The 13,777-nt window shown below is 42.8% G+C and overlaps 1 long non-coding RNA gene across 1 annotated transcript in view; it reads right to left on the bottom strand.

Moving 5' to 3' along the window:
* Positions 1-13,549, bottom strand: part of LOC109167004 — a 22,710-nt gene extending 9,161 nt beyond the window's left edge. The window contains exons 1-2 of the long non-coding RNA XR_002051776.1: positions 13,469-13,549; positions 1,809-1,814 (exon numbers count right to left, since the gene is read on the bottom strand). This is a non-coding gene — a long non-coding RNA (uncharacterized LOC109167004). The remainder of the gene's footprint in view (positions 1-1,808; positions 1,815-13,468) is intronic.
* Positions 13,550-13,777: the final 228 nt, after the last annotated feature.

The raw sequence follows: 13,777 nt of genomic DNA, 5'->3' as shown, positions 1-13,777 counted from the left end.
TTTGGGTAAATGATTAAATAATTAATTGGTTTAAAGGCTGTAACACGGGGTGTTACACTCTCCCCCCCCCCCCCCCCTTAATGGGAAGCTTCGTCCCCGAAGCTTTGGTCTTTGCTGAGTTGACCTCTCCCCTTATCCAATGTTTTCGCCTTGGTTACCTTGTGTGAAGAGTTCGGGGTAGCGTTCATTCACCGTGTCTTTGAGTTCCCATGTTGCCTCTTCTGCCCCGTGGTTGGTCCAGAGGATTTTTACCATTTCTATGGTTCACCGGCGGGTGGTTCTTGTTTTGGTGTCCAGGATCCTTACGGGTTTCTCTTCGTAAGTTAGTGCGTCGTCAAGGTCCACGGCCTCGGGTTGTAGCACGTGGCTTGGATCGTGTATATATTTCTTTAGTTGGGATATGTGGAATACGTTGTGTACTCGCTCCAGTTCGATTGGTAGGGCGAGGCGGTAGGCCAAGTTCCTGACTTTTCCTATGATTTCGTAGGGGCCGATAAACAGGGGGCTGAGTTTCCCCTTTCTTCCGAATCTCATCACCCCTCGTGTTGGCGAGATTCTTAGCCAGACTTTTTCCCCGGTGGCGAATTCGGCTTGTTTTCTTCCTAGGTCGGCGTAAGATTTTTGGCGGTCTTGGGCGGCCCTCATTCTTAGTGCCACTGGACTGACCATGTCTTCCCAACATAAGGGTGTTCTGCATTTTTTGCCGTACAATGCTTCGTAGGGAGCCATGCGGATACTTGCGTGATAGTTGTTGTTGTAAGAGAATTCGATGAGGTCTAGGTGTTCTTCCCATGTCCCCTGCAAGTCTAACATGCAGGCTCTTAGCATATCTTCGAGAGTCTGAATGGTTCTCTCGGTTTGACCGTCGGTAGTGGGGTGGAAGGCAGTGCTTAGGTTCAGCCGTGTCCCCATGGCTATTTGTAGAGACTTCCAGAATTGTGAGAGGAATCTGGGATCCCTATCGGACATAATGTTTCGGGGGACTCCGTGGTACTTCACTACTCAGTTTAGGTAGGCCTTGGCTAGTTGTGTCATTGTCCATGTTTCTTTCATGGCAATGAACCGTGCTGTCTTGGTTAGCCGGTCCACTATTACCCAGATTTTATCTTTGCCTGTTGGTGTTGTGGGTAATCCTCCAACAAAGTCCATGGATATGGAGTCCCATTTTCCTTGTGGTATCTCAAGGGGTTGTACGAGTCCTTTGGGTTTTCATCGTTCGGCCTTTACCCTTTGGCAGTTTAGACATTTGCCCACGAAGTCTGCGATTTCCTTTTTCATGTTGGGCCACCAAAACATCTTTTTCACATCTTGGTATAGTTTGTCGCCTCCGGGATGCACTGAGTATGGTGAGTTGTGTCCTTCTTCCAAGATTTGTTGTTTTAGGTGGGGGTGTGTCATGGGTACGCACCATCTTCCTTGATAGCGGAGGCTACCATCTTCGTATATTTTGAATGGTCCGTCATTTCCCTGAGTTAGGTCGAGCCGTATTTTATCTAGTTCTGGGTCTTGCTGCTGCCCGGCTTTGATTTCTTCGAGTAGTGTGGGTATGATTCTGACATTGAATAGGTGGATTTTAGAATTTGTTTGTCCTTGCTCTACTACCTCCAAATTCAACCTTTAGAAGTCCTTGCATAGCTCGTCTGACAAGATCCAGGTGGTGTTGAGGGAGTGATTATTCTTTCGGCTTAGGGCGTCTGCCACGACGTCAGCTTTCCCCTCTTGGTACTGAATATCTAGGTCATAATATTTTATAAGTTCCAGCCATCTTTGTTGTCGCAATTTTTAGATCCTTCTGGGTGAAGATGTACTTTAGGCTTTTATGATCTGTATAAATCTTGCATTGCACTCCGTATAGGTAATGCCTCCAAATTTTCAGGGCGAACACGATGACAGCTAGCTCGAGGTCGTGTGTGGGGTAGTTTTCTTCGTGGGTTTTGAGTTGCCTGGATGCGTATGCTATTACTTTGCCCCTTTGTATTAGTACGCATCCCTGTCCCTTTTTGGAGGCATCGCTGAAAACTTCGAATCCTTCCACTCTAGAGGGAAGGGCTAGGACGGGTGCTGTGGTCATCTTCTCTTTCAATTCTTGAAAGGCTGAGGTGCAGTTGTCGTCCCATCGAAAGGGGGTTTCCTTTTTCATGAGCTTAGTGAGGGGTTGGGCTATCTTGGTAAAATCGGGTACGAACCTCCTATAGTAGCCTGCTAACCCTAGGAAGCTTCTGACCTCCGAAAGTGATTTCGGTGCGGGCCATTCTTTGACGGCGTGGATTTTGGTTGGGTCCACCCTGATCCCCTCTTTGGTTATCACGTGACCCAGGAAGGCCACGTTGTCCTTCCAAAATTCGCATTTGGAGAATTTGGCGTATAGCTGGTGTTCCCTCAGGGTTTGCAAGGTTGTGCGGAGGTGCTTTTCATGTTCCTCCTTGTTTCGGGAGTAGACCAGGATGTCGTCGATGAACACGATGACAAAGTCATCTAGGTGGGGCCGGAATACTCGGTTCATGAGGTCCATGAATTTAGCGGGTGCATTGGTGAGTCCGAAGGGCATTACCGTGAATTCGTAGTGGCCGTAGCGGGTTTGAAAGGCCGTTTTCTGAATATCTGGGTCGGCCACTTTTATCTGATGGTACCCGGATCTTAAATCAATTTTCAAGAACACCCCTGCTCCTTTAAGTTGGTCGAACAAGTCATCAATTCGGGGAAGAAGATACTTATTCTTTATTGTAACTTGATTTAGTTCCCTGTAATCGATGCATAGACGCATGCTCCCATCTTTCTTCTTGACGAATAGCACTAGTCCTCCCCATGGTGAGGTGCTGGGGCGTATGTATCCTTTATCTAGTAACTCCTGAAGTTGTGCTTTCAGTTCCTTCATTTCTTTTGGCGCCAGTCTGTAGGGTGGCTTCGAGATTGGGGTAGCGCCAGGCATCAAATCTATGGTGAATTCGACTTCTCCGGTTGGGGGTGCTCCGGGGATCTCGTCTGGGAGGACATCGGTGAATTCGTTTACCACTGGAATGGTTTGGGGTTCGGCTATTTTGGTGTCGAGATCTTTGACTGAGCATAGGAAGGCTTCGTGCCCCTGGGTCAGATATCTCTTCATTTTCATCATGTTTACTAATTTGATTTCTGGGTTCTTGTGGGTTCCGTGGTAGGATACCCGTTTGCCGTTTAGTCCCCGCAATACCACTTTTTGTTCGCCGCATAGGATTTGCGCTTGGAATTTCCCTAGCCAGTCCATGCCCAAGATCACTTGTATCCCATCTAGTCTGAATTGTATTAGGTTGCTAGGGAATTCCACTCCTTCGATGGTTATCATTATGTCTTTGTACATGCGGTCACATTTTATGATTTCGCCGGACGCTACCTTGACTTGCTTGTGTTGGTGTTCAGACCGAGTCATGTGGCGAATTCGGCTGCTATAAATGAGTTGGTAGCTCCCGAGTCAAATAGTACGGTGGCGGGGGTGGTGTGTATGAGGAAGGTTCCGGAGATTATGTTGCTATCTCCGATTTTGGCTTTGCTTAGGGTAAGGATCCTTCCTTGAGTGGCTGGTGTTATGGCTTTGTGGGGTGAGGTGGCCCTGGCGGTTTTTGGCTCTTGGGGGGGTTTGCGTGATTTCCTTCAATTTTTCTTTTGTGTCCCAGGTGCGTCTCCTGTGGCTTGCTTGGTATTTGTTGTAGTTGAAATGCTTTGGCATATGCTTCTTCGAGAGTTCTTGGTTTTCGTATGGTTAGAGCCTTCTGGTTTTCGAGGTTGAGGCCCGTTATAAATTTCTCGATTTTGATTGACTCTGTAGGTACCAGTTCGGGTGTGAGGCGAGCTAGCTTGCGAAACTGCCGGTAGTATTCTGCGATTGGGATCGCTCCTTGTTTTAGATGGAGGAATTCTTCGTGTATGGTTGTTTTCATGTGACTGGGGTAGAATTGTTCCCGTAATCGTGTCTTTAGGGTCTCCCAGTTGAACCCCGGGCTTTGTTCGCGATTGGGTATCTCGTGGACCAACCAGATGTCGGCTTCGTGCCTGAAGTAGAAGGAGGTCGTTTCTACTTGGTGATTTTCCGGGCATCCCGTTGCTCTGAATATTCTGTCAAAGGTTCCGATCCATTCTTCGAGAATTGTGGGGTTTTCATCCCCTGAGAAGGTAGGCGGTCGGTGTTTCGAGATTTGGCGGTGGATTTCCAAGTTTCTGTTTGGTGGTGAAGGTTGGAGGACTGTGTTGCTTAGTGTCTGGGCAACTTGGGCCAGGCGTAGCAGATTCTGAATCAAGGATTCTTGTGTGGGGAGTCCCGGTGCTTTTGCCTATTTCCTTGTCGGTGCCATCCTGGGGGTTCATAGGCCGATAATATTTTGCATCCTTACCTTGATGCTATGAGTGTAGGGGAAGTTCTTTTAAATTAAGTGCGAATTAGGGTGAGGGCAAGTTTAGGGGTCTCACAATCTCACTGCGCGTCCTATGATCCCTAAATCCTATGTTCCTGAACTCCTAGAGTTTAAGCCTAATGTCCTAAAATATGGTCTTAAGAGTCTTACCCTAGGGTCAAACTTAGGCTCTGATACCAACTGTAACACCCCAAAATTTTGAAACTTTTAAAACTTATATAATGAAGGTGAATTCTCATTAAATCCCAAAATCAAACATAAGAGTACGGGGTGCTATGCCACATCTGAGCTGGAGAACTGAGATGCACAGGCTAAACTAACTAAATATCCTCAAAGCAATGTCAATACATAATCATGGCACGCAGGCCGAAAGGGAAACTAACTAATCTATGCTCCGGATCTCTAGCGCGCTCCGGGGTCTACTCATCTGTGCCTGAAAGTCAAATATATCTGTTCAGCGAATGATGCTGGTAACCCACTCCAACGCGTTGAAATACAATATAGATAAGTATATATATAGATATACAAAAACCATTTTGAAGCAGGAAGATATATACTTAGGGGACTCTAGCTTTAAAATCAGGGATAGACTCGACAAGTAGGGATAAGCATATTCAACAATGATAAACAGTTATATCGAGACAACATCATAAAGAACATGTATCTAAGGTCACAGTTCACTTTCCAACCATTCCCATCATCATTCAAGTCACGCGAGCACACTTTGGTGGCGCCACGAGACCAATCGCATGCCCCGAAATGAGGGTTAGTGCATATAGCACTAACACGGCCCCGCAGCACCCTACCTCACACCGCAGCATGAAGGGGTTGATCGCAACCAACCGTATAGACCGCCGATAGTTCGACGGCGGATCACAGCCCTACACACCGCTGACGCGCTCAGTCGGTGGACTGCGATCCTCTTTTGGGGACTACGACCCTACACACCGTTGACGAGCACAATCGATGGATCGTAGCGAATCAAGCCCTACACACCGCTGAGGGACTCAGTCGGTGGGCGATGATCCTCGGAGACTACGACCCTACACACCGCTGGCCCTTCACTCGGTGGATTGTAGCCGACCATAGCCCTACACACCGCCTGCTCACTCATTCGGTGGGCTATGGCCTTCCTCAGGCTGGTGGCCCTACACACCGCTGGTGCGTCCAGTCGGTGGACCATCCGCACACGAGGCCCATGTGGGCTGCAGCCCAAGAAGTGAATCACTGATAGTAGCCAGGAAAATGAACCGCAGCTCATAAGTAACCAATTTGACCGCAGCCAACTTCCGAACTGCAGCTCAGGAACACCCAATTTGATCGCAACCAAATTGGGGAATCATGCATCACATAACTCATTGTAGCACATAATAGCACATTAGGAAGGGGGAGACGTATAAATAAACTTACGTGTGGTCATTCACATACTAAGAGTAGTCCTAAGGGGTTCATGCATTCTCCTCCTAGGCCAACGGGTTACCGATTCACTAGCATGCAATTCCTAAGACTCTTTTATCCTACGAATGGCACCCGAAACATCAAACTAGACTCAAGCACGACAAACGGGGTCCGTTGGGGCACCACAGGGAATGGGGAACATCAAACGGGGAAGCCGAGAACCCGGGGTGGGTAACATACCAGCGGGTAGCCGGTGGGTGGAGGGCCACCCGCCGGCGACGATCTTCCGGGCAGCGGGTGGCCGGCGGGCAGACGTCTGCCCGCTGCCTGGCGGTGATTCTCAGGCAGCGGGTAGGTGGCAGGTCCTCCTACCCCCCACTGACTCTTTCATCTAGTAATGCGTCCCGGGATCCTTTGTGGAACCCGAAACCATGCTTAGATACTTTTAAACACAAATAACGACAGCACATAGGCAATTAACGGATTAAAAAGCAAGAATCATATTGAACACATCCTAACATGACTTCTAAACATAACAACACCCGAACATGCGAATTCCCACCCAAATATAAATCAAGAACATCCCAATACAATTTCCCAATCCAACGTAGGGCTCTAATTCCCATCCAAATTATCAAGACCTTATTTTATCTCTAACATCAAGAAACATCAAGATTTATCAAGAATCATCACATAACTATCAAGAACCTCTTTTTAATATCAAGATCATCAAGATCACATATAAAATCATCACATCAATCAAATAAGATTATATCACGATTATCATAAAGGAATTCATCAAGACACAAGTATATAGAGGGAGCCAAAGAAGGAGATTATAGCAAGGAAAATAGGTTTTGTTGAGATATGGGTTACCTCTTAGCCTTAATTAAATTCCTTGGCTATGAAGAATTTTTCTTTAAGATTTCTTCTTTCTTGATTTCTCCTTTGGGAATCTTTGGAAATTCTTGTGTGGTGAAAGTTATTGTTGTGTGAGTTCGAGGTGCCTTCTACGTCCCTATTTATATATCTAAAAGTCCTAATTAGGGTCTAAATGGTATGGGTTTGCTAATTATATTTCCTATAGGACTAAGGGATTGGTTTTAGGATAAGGGTTCATGGGCTTATGGTGGACTCTTCCTAATTAATTAATGAAATTTAATTCTTTCTTTTTGGGTAAATGAGTAAATAATTAATTGGTTTAAAGGCCGTAACACGGGGTGTTACAGGGGGTGTGCACACTGACAAGTACGATACCTGATTCCATAGTGTTTGAGAAAAGAACCAAGAGAGTGGTTCTGTGGGCGAGACGAGTATTAGGCTGGCTAGATGTCGATCCCAGATAGGTCTGTTCACATTGTGGTGAAGTTCCTACATCGCCCACGAGTAAAGCAAGAAAGAAAGAAAGCGAGTCAAGAGACTCAAGTGAAAGAAGAGAAAAGCGAGTCATTGTGACTCAAGAAGAAACCTCCACAGATCAAGTGTTCCTTGATACAAAAGAGCGAGTGTATATGTATATCTGTAACACCCCGTGTTACGACCCCCTAAACCAAATTAATTAATTAATCACCCACCCTAAAAACGGAATTAAAATCCATTAATTAGCTAACAAGGGGTCCACCATAGTCCATGGGCATTTATCCCTAAAGCCAATCCCTTAGTCCTATAAGAAATAGAATTAGCAAACCCATACCACTTAGACCCTAATTAGGACTCTTAATTATATAAATAGGGACATAGGAGGCACCTAGAACTCACACCACAATAAACATTCACCACACAAGAATTACCAAGAATCCCCATAGGAGAAATCAAGAAATAAGAAATCTTAAAGAAAGACCATCCATAACCAAGGAAATTAATTAAGGCTAAGAGGTAACCCATGTCTCAACAAAACCTATTTTTTTTGCTATGATCTCCTTCTTTGGCTCCCTCTATATACTTGTGTCTTGATGAATTTCTTTATGATATTTGTGATATAATCTTGATTGATTGATGTGATGATTTTATGAGTGATCTTGATGATCTTGATGTTAAAAGGAGGTTCTTGATATTTATGTGATGATTCTTGATAAATCTTGATGGTTCTTGATGATGAATATAAAATATGATTTTGATGGCTTGGGTGGGATTTGAGCCCTAGGTTGGATTGGGAATTTGTATTGAGATGTCCTTGATTTATATTTGGGTGGGGATTCGCATGTTCCGCATGCACCCGCTGCCCGGAAACTCGTCGCCGGCCGGTGGCCGTCCACCCACCGGCTACCCGCTGGTTTGTCACCCACCCCGGGTCCTCGGCTTCCCCGTTTGATGTTCCCCATTCCCCGTGGTGTCCCAACGGACCCCGTTTGTCGTGCATGAGTCTAGTTTGATGTTTCGGGTGCCATTCATAGGATAAAAGAGTCTTAGGAATTGCATGCTAGTTGAATCGGTAACCCGTTGACCTAGGTAGAAGTTGTATGAACCCCTTAGGACTACTCTTAGTATGTGAATGATCACAGGTAAGTCTATTTATACACCTCCCCCTTCCCAATGTGCTATTATGTGCTACAATGTGTTATGTGATGCATGATTCCCCAATTTAGATGCGATCAAAGTAGCTATACGAGAAGTTGGATGGGTTGAGAACCATACCAACTGTTAACCAGGTCGGTTGCGATCGGTTAGGTATATAAATATTATATAGGGTTGCGGTCCACTGTTTGGTTGTGATCAAACGTTGTACATGAGCTGCTGTTCATTCTCCTGGCTGCGGTCAGTGATTCACTTCTTGGGCTGCGGTCCACATGGGCCTCGTGTGCTATGACCCACCAAACTGGACGCGCTAGGCGGTGTGTAGGGCCAATAAGCCCGAGGAAGGCTGTAGTCCACCGAATGAGCAATCAGGCGGTGTGTAGGGCTACGGCTGGCTGCGATCCACCGAGTGATGGGCCAGCGGTGTGTAGGGTCGTAGTCTCCGAGGATCATCGCCCACCGACTGAGTCCCTCAGCGGTGTGTAGGGCTTGATCCGCTACGATCCACCGACTGTGCTCGTCAACGGTGTGTAGGATCCTAGTCCCCCCTTGTAAAGAGGATCAAAGTCCACCGACTGAGCGCGTCAGCGGTGTGTAAGACTGTGGTCCGCCGCTGAGTTCGTCAACGGTCTATAGGGTTGGTTGCGATCAACTCCCTTCATGCTGCGGTATGAGGTAGGGTGTTGTGGGGCCGTGTTAGTGCTATATGCACTAACCCTCATGTTCGGGGCATGCGATTAGTCCCGTGGCGCCACCAAAGTGTGCTTGTGTGATATGAATGATGATTGGATGATGATATGATTGATTTGAAAGTGATCTGTGACCTTAGATGCGTATTCTTTATGATGATTGTCTCTACTTAACTGTTATCATTGATTATTGTGCTTGCCCCTATTTGCTGAGTGTATTCCTGGTTTTAAAGCTAGAGTCTCCTAAGTATATATCTTCCTACTTCAAAATGGTTTTCCTATATATATATATATATATATATATACATATATATATATATATATATATATATATATATATATATATATATATATATTCAGGTCCGGCAGTGTCTTACGGTGCGGTTATTTCTTACGGTGCGGCAACACCAATAGTTCACCAAATATGCACCATCAACGTTAGGAAATACACCACACAAAACAGAGTCAACAGAGCCCTGCATCACCAAACACACACCATTAGGTGTGAGTAAAAACACCATACACTGTTCGGAAATACACCATTGGGGGTGGTGAGTTATATGGTGTGTTTTTTTGAGTCTGTGGTGTATTTTGTGATGTTTTATTACATTTCATTGGGGTGTGTTTTTATTACACTGTTGGTGCATATTGTTAACAGTGTTGGTGTATTCTGGAATTTGACCGCACCGCCGCACCGTAAGACCCCGCCGCATATGAGCGCTCTTCTATATATATATATATATATATATATATATATATATATATATATATATATATATATATATATATATATATAGGGATGCACTCAGGTGCGAATAAGTGCTCAGGAGGGAAATGCGAACAAATCAGCGTGCGACATGTGTCCAGATCTAATAACTTAAAAAAAACGCGGTGGCATTTTCGTAAATAATTGAACATCGAAGTGCAAGTAAAATCACTTACAAGTGCACCTACTTTCACCTATAAGTGCATGTAATTTTGCCTTGTTAGCATTCACTTTCCGCAAACATTCATGCACCTGGGTGTGCTTATAACTATATGTGCAACTATTTATAACTATTGGTGCAACTACTTATAACTATAGGTTCACCTACTTTCACCTATAAGTGCATGTAATTTTGCCTTGTTAACATTCATTGATCTGAGTTCAGCGGGTAGTAATACCCTTGAAAACCACTCGCAAACATTCATACACCTAGGTGCAACTACTTATAACTATGTGTGCAACTACTTAGAACTATAGGTGCAACTACTTATAACTATAGTGCAACTAAGTATTGATGCCCAGTGTAAATTTTTACTTACACCGATAATACATTTTACATGCACTTGTAATACATTTTACTTGCACTTCGATGTTCAATTATTTACGAAAATGCCACCGCGTTTTTTTAAAAAATCAGTGTTTCTCATCCATTAGATCTGGACACGTGGACGGACAGAATCCATTCCTATTTCGCGCCTGGGCGAGCCGTTCGCACCCGAGTGCAAGTCTATATATATATATATATATATATATATATATATATATATATATATATATATATATATATATATATATATATATATATATATATATACTGTATTTCAACGCGTTGGAGTGGGTTACCAGCATCATTCGCTGAACAGATATATTTGGCTTTCAGGCACCGATGAGTAAACCCGGAGCGCGCTAGAGATCCGAAGCATAGATTAGTTAGTTTCCCTTTCAGCCTGCGTGCCATGGTTATGTATTGACGTTTGCATTGAGGATTTTAGTTAGTTAGCCTGTGCATCTGAGTTCTCCAGCTCAGATGTGGCATAGCACCCCGCACTCTTATGTTTGGTTTTGAGATTTAATAAGGATTTACCTTCATTATATAAGTTTTAAAAGTTTAAAAATTTCGGGGTGTTACAATATCTATCTATATACTTATACTTAAAGCATCACGGTTATCTTGTTGCATGGATTTCATGACTTGCATGTTTAGCATAAAAGCTTGAAAAGAAGTATGATATTGTATTGTTGTTCATTGATCAACTTAATAGCATGAGTTTGCTTGTTAAATTTTAAGTATCTCCTTATCTATCAGTACGAGCCATGTTCAGAAATATCTATGAAAGCATGAGATTTATGATAAGTGGAGTACTTAAGAAAGCATGCCTATTTGGTAATTAGGTTACAAGCATATAGAACTTATTGATGAGTATGATATGAGTTATCGTTTCAGTATGTGGAAATATTTGATCTAAATGTGATTGCCAAATGTTTTCCAAAAGTATATCTATAGTACTTTACAAGGTTGAGTGGCATTATACTTAGCATTCGTGCTAACGGGTTGTTTTCTATTTGCTTGTTTGTTAACCCCTTTCAGGTGGACCCAGTGTTTGAGCGCGATCGAGATAGATTAGCGCGTACCTTAGAGTTTCTAGATGTTAGTCTAGACTCTATTTTATTGATGGATGTTTAAAACTCAGTTGTTAGATGTTTTGTAGACTGTTGAGCTTGACTCTAGACAGTACTTTCCTAGCATGTGCAGTCATCGTGTGTGGTGACTGTGGTGGTGACACCTCTTTTGGGATTTTTTTAAAGTTATTAATCGTATCTTTGCCTTGTTTAGTTATCTTTTAAGTTAAGTATTCGGGAATTTAGATTAAGAAAAGTGGGGTGTTACATACGCCATCCAATGAAGAGGAATATCAAGTTTATCTTTCATTTTTTCTTCAATAATTTGTATGATTGATTCATAGTTCCTTGGGAGATCGGACAAAGCATGCTTGATTTCCTCTTTTGTTCTCATAATCTCACTATATACAAACCCCATTTAAAGCTTCTTATCACAATCTACAAGTCGTAGCACTCTCACCAACGGTGCAAAAATCTTCAAACATGCCATCACACCTTGCCAAAATCTCATACTCAATATGGTTGAGTATGCTAACTTTCCATTAACCATCTTAGAAAATTTGCATTCATTGTGAAGTAAGGAATGAAGAATCAAATCTAATTACACCGGGCCTCACTATGTCTCTCTTCTTTGTGAATTGTCTCATCAATGCTAAAGTCTTGTGAAAAACTTTGCTTGATCAAGAACCTTCTTGTACCTTGGGAGACTTGCAATGCTTTCAAGCATAAGATTTATGGTGTGAGTGGCACAAGTCCAAAAGATGGTTTGGTTTTTTTTTTTTTCAACAACTTTGATGCTCCCATGTTGTTTGAGGCATTATCTGTGACAATTTGTACTACATTTTTCGGCCCCAACTTGTTGAATGCCATGCTCAACAAACTGATAAATGTAATCACTTGTGTGTGCATCAATTGAACATTCCTTTGAAGAAAGGAAAACGGTGCCCAAACTTGGATTGACACATAAATTCATTATACTTCTTCTTTTCCTATCGGTCCAAGCATCCGTCATTATTGAGCACCCATTTAGCTTCCATTCCTTTTCATGTGTCTTTAAAGACTCACGAACTCTATCAACTTCTTTTTTCAAGTATAACTCACTCATATCAAATCTACTTGGCGGTTCAACCCCGGACCAAATTGTCCAATTGCTTCTAATATCAACTTGAAGCTATCTTTTTCAAATGCACAAAAAGGAAGAGCGGCTTCATATGACCATTTACAAATATATTCCTTCACTCGGTTTGTCATTTCCTTTCAATAATGCACCATCAATCCGTTGTTGTTGCAATGCCTTACCTAAATTTATTAAAGATTCCAGATTGATGTGATTTGCAAATTTATCCATTGGGCCAAGTGGACGATGTAGCTTCATAGCTCCAACGCCTTCAAGAGTGTCTTGCAACTCATCAACATCAATTCTATCATCAATATTCATCTCGGCTCTTAAATTTGCATAACCAACTTTCTTATTTTTCCTTCTCATCTTTGTTTCATTGTGCATTTCTACACTTAAGTTGGTCATCTTTTGTAGATTTAGAACATGGAGTAACATTTCCTTGTATATGACCAACATGTCTTTTTATTCTATACACCTCACCAGACATAACTTTTCCACACAACAAACACTTTACTTTATCCAAAATTTTCCCATTAACTAGAATAGCATAATCCCAACCTATATCATTTGATTTCCTTTGAACTGTGGATGTTTCAGAAGATCCAACACTTTTGAGTTACCGAAGCACTTAATGAAACCATTATAAATTTATAAACTTGACAAATTAGGCAAATGGCAATTCAAGTTTCAAGTTTCAATTTGTCACAATCAATGCAAAAATATACACAAATATTGCATAATTCAAGATTTCAACTTTCAAGTATTCAACTTATCTACAACGCCAATCAATTTTTTTTCTCCATTTCCCTTCAACACTACCATTTTACCATACCATATGCTTTCTAAATTCGGAATCACACTCATTTATAAGGGTCTTAATGGGGATGTTTGATGCTTAATTGTGATCCTTTGTGGTTGATTTATGGTCTAATATGCATGAATGTGCTAATGTATTGCAAAGCTCTACAGTGTCTTGTACTTTAGTGTTTGTGAAGGGAATTGAGCTTAAAGGAAGACATATGAGCATGAACCGGAGCATCCAAAGAAGAGAGCAAAGCGGAGCATCGAAAGAGAGCTTGTCCACGATCATGGAATGCTCGTGGATAGAAAACAGTGAGGTCCACGAGTGTGATCCGCGATCGTGGAACATTCGTGGTCTGGGAACAGTGAGTTCCACGAGCGGGATCCACGTACTCATATACTCATATAAAAACTTGTGGTTGGGCAGGTTGAATTTTACAACAACACTACGAAAATTTTGATTTTCTCTATACTCTCTCGTAAGCTT

Source organism: Ipomoea nil, unplaced genomic scaffold (assembly GCF_001879475.1).
Source record: "Ipomoea nil cultivar Tokyo-kokei standard unplaced genomic scaffold, Asagao_1.1 scaffold3142, whole genome shotgun sequence".
Lineage (NCBI taxonomy): Eukaryota > Viridiplantae > Streptophyta > Magnoliopsida > Solanales > Convolvulaceae > Ipomoea > Ipomoea nil.
Note: the sequence above shows the minus strand (reverse complement) of the source record. Positions and strands in the feature narration are given on the sequence as shown.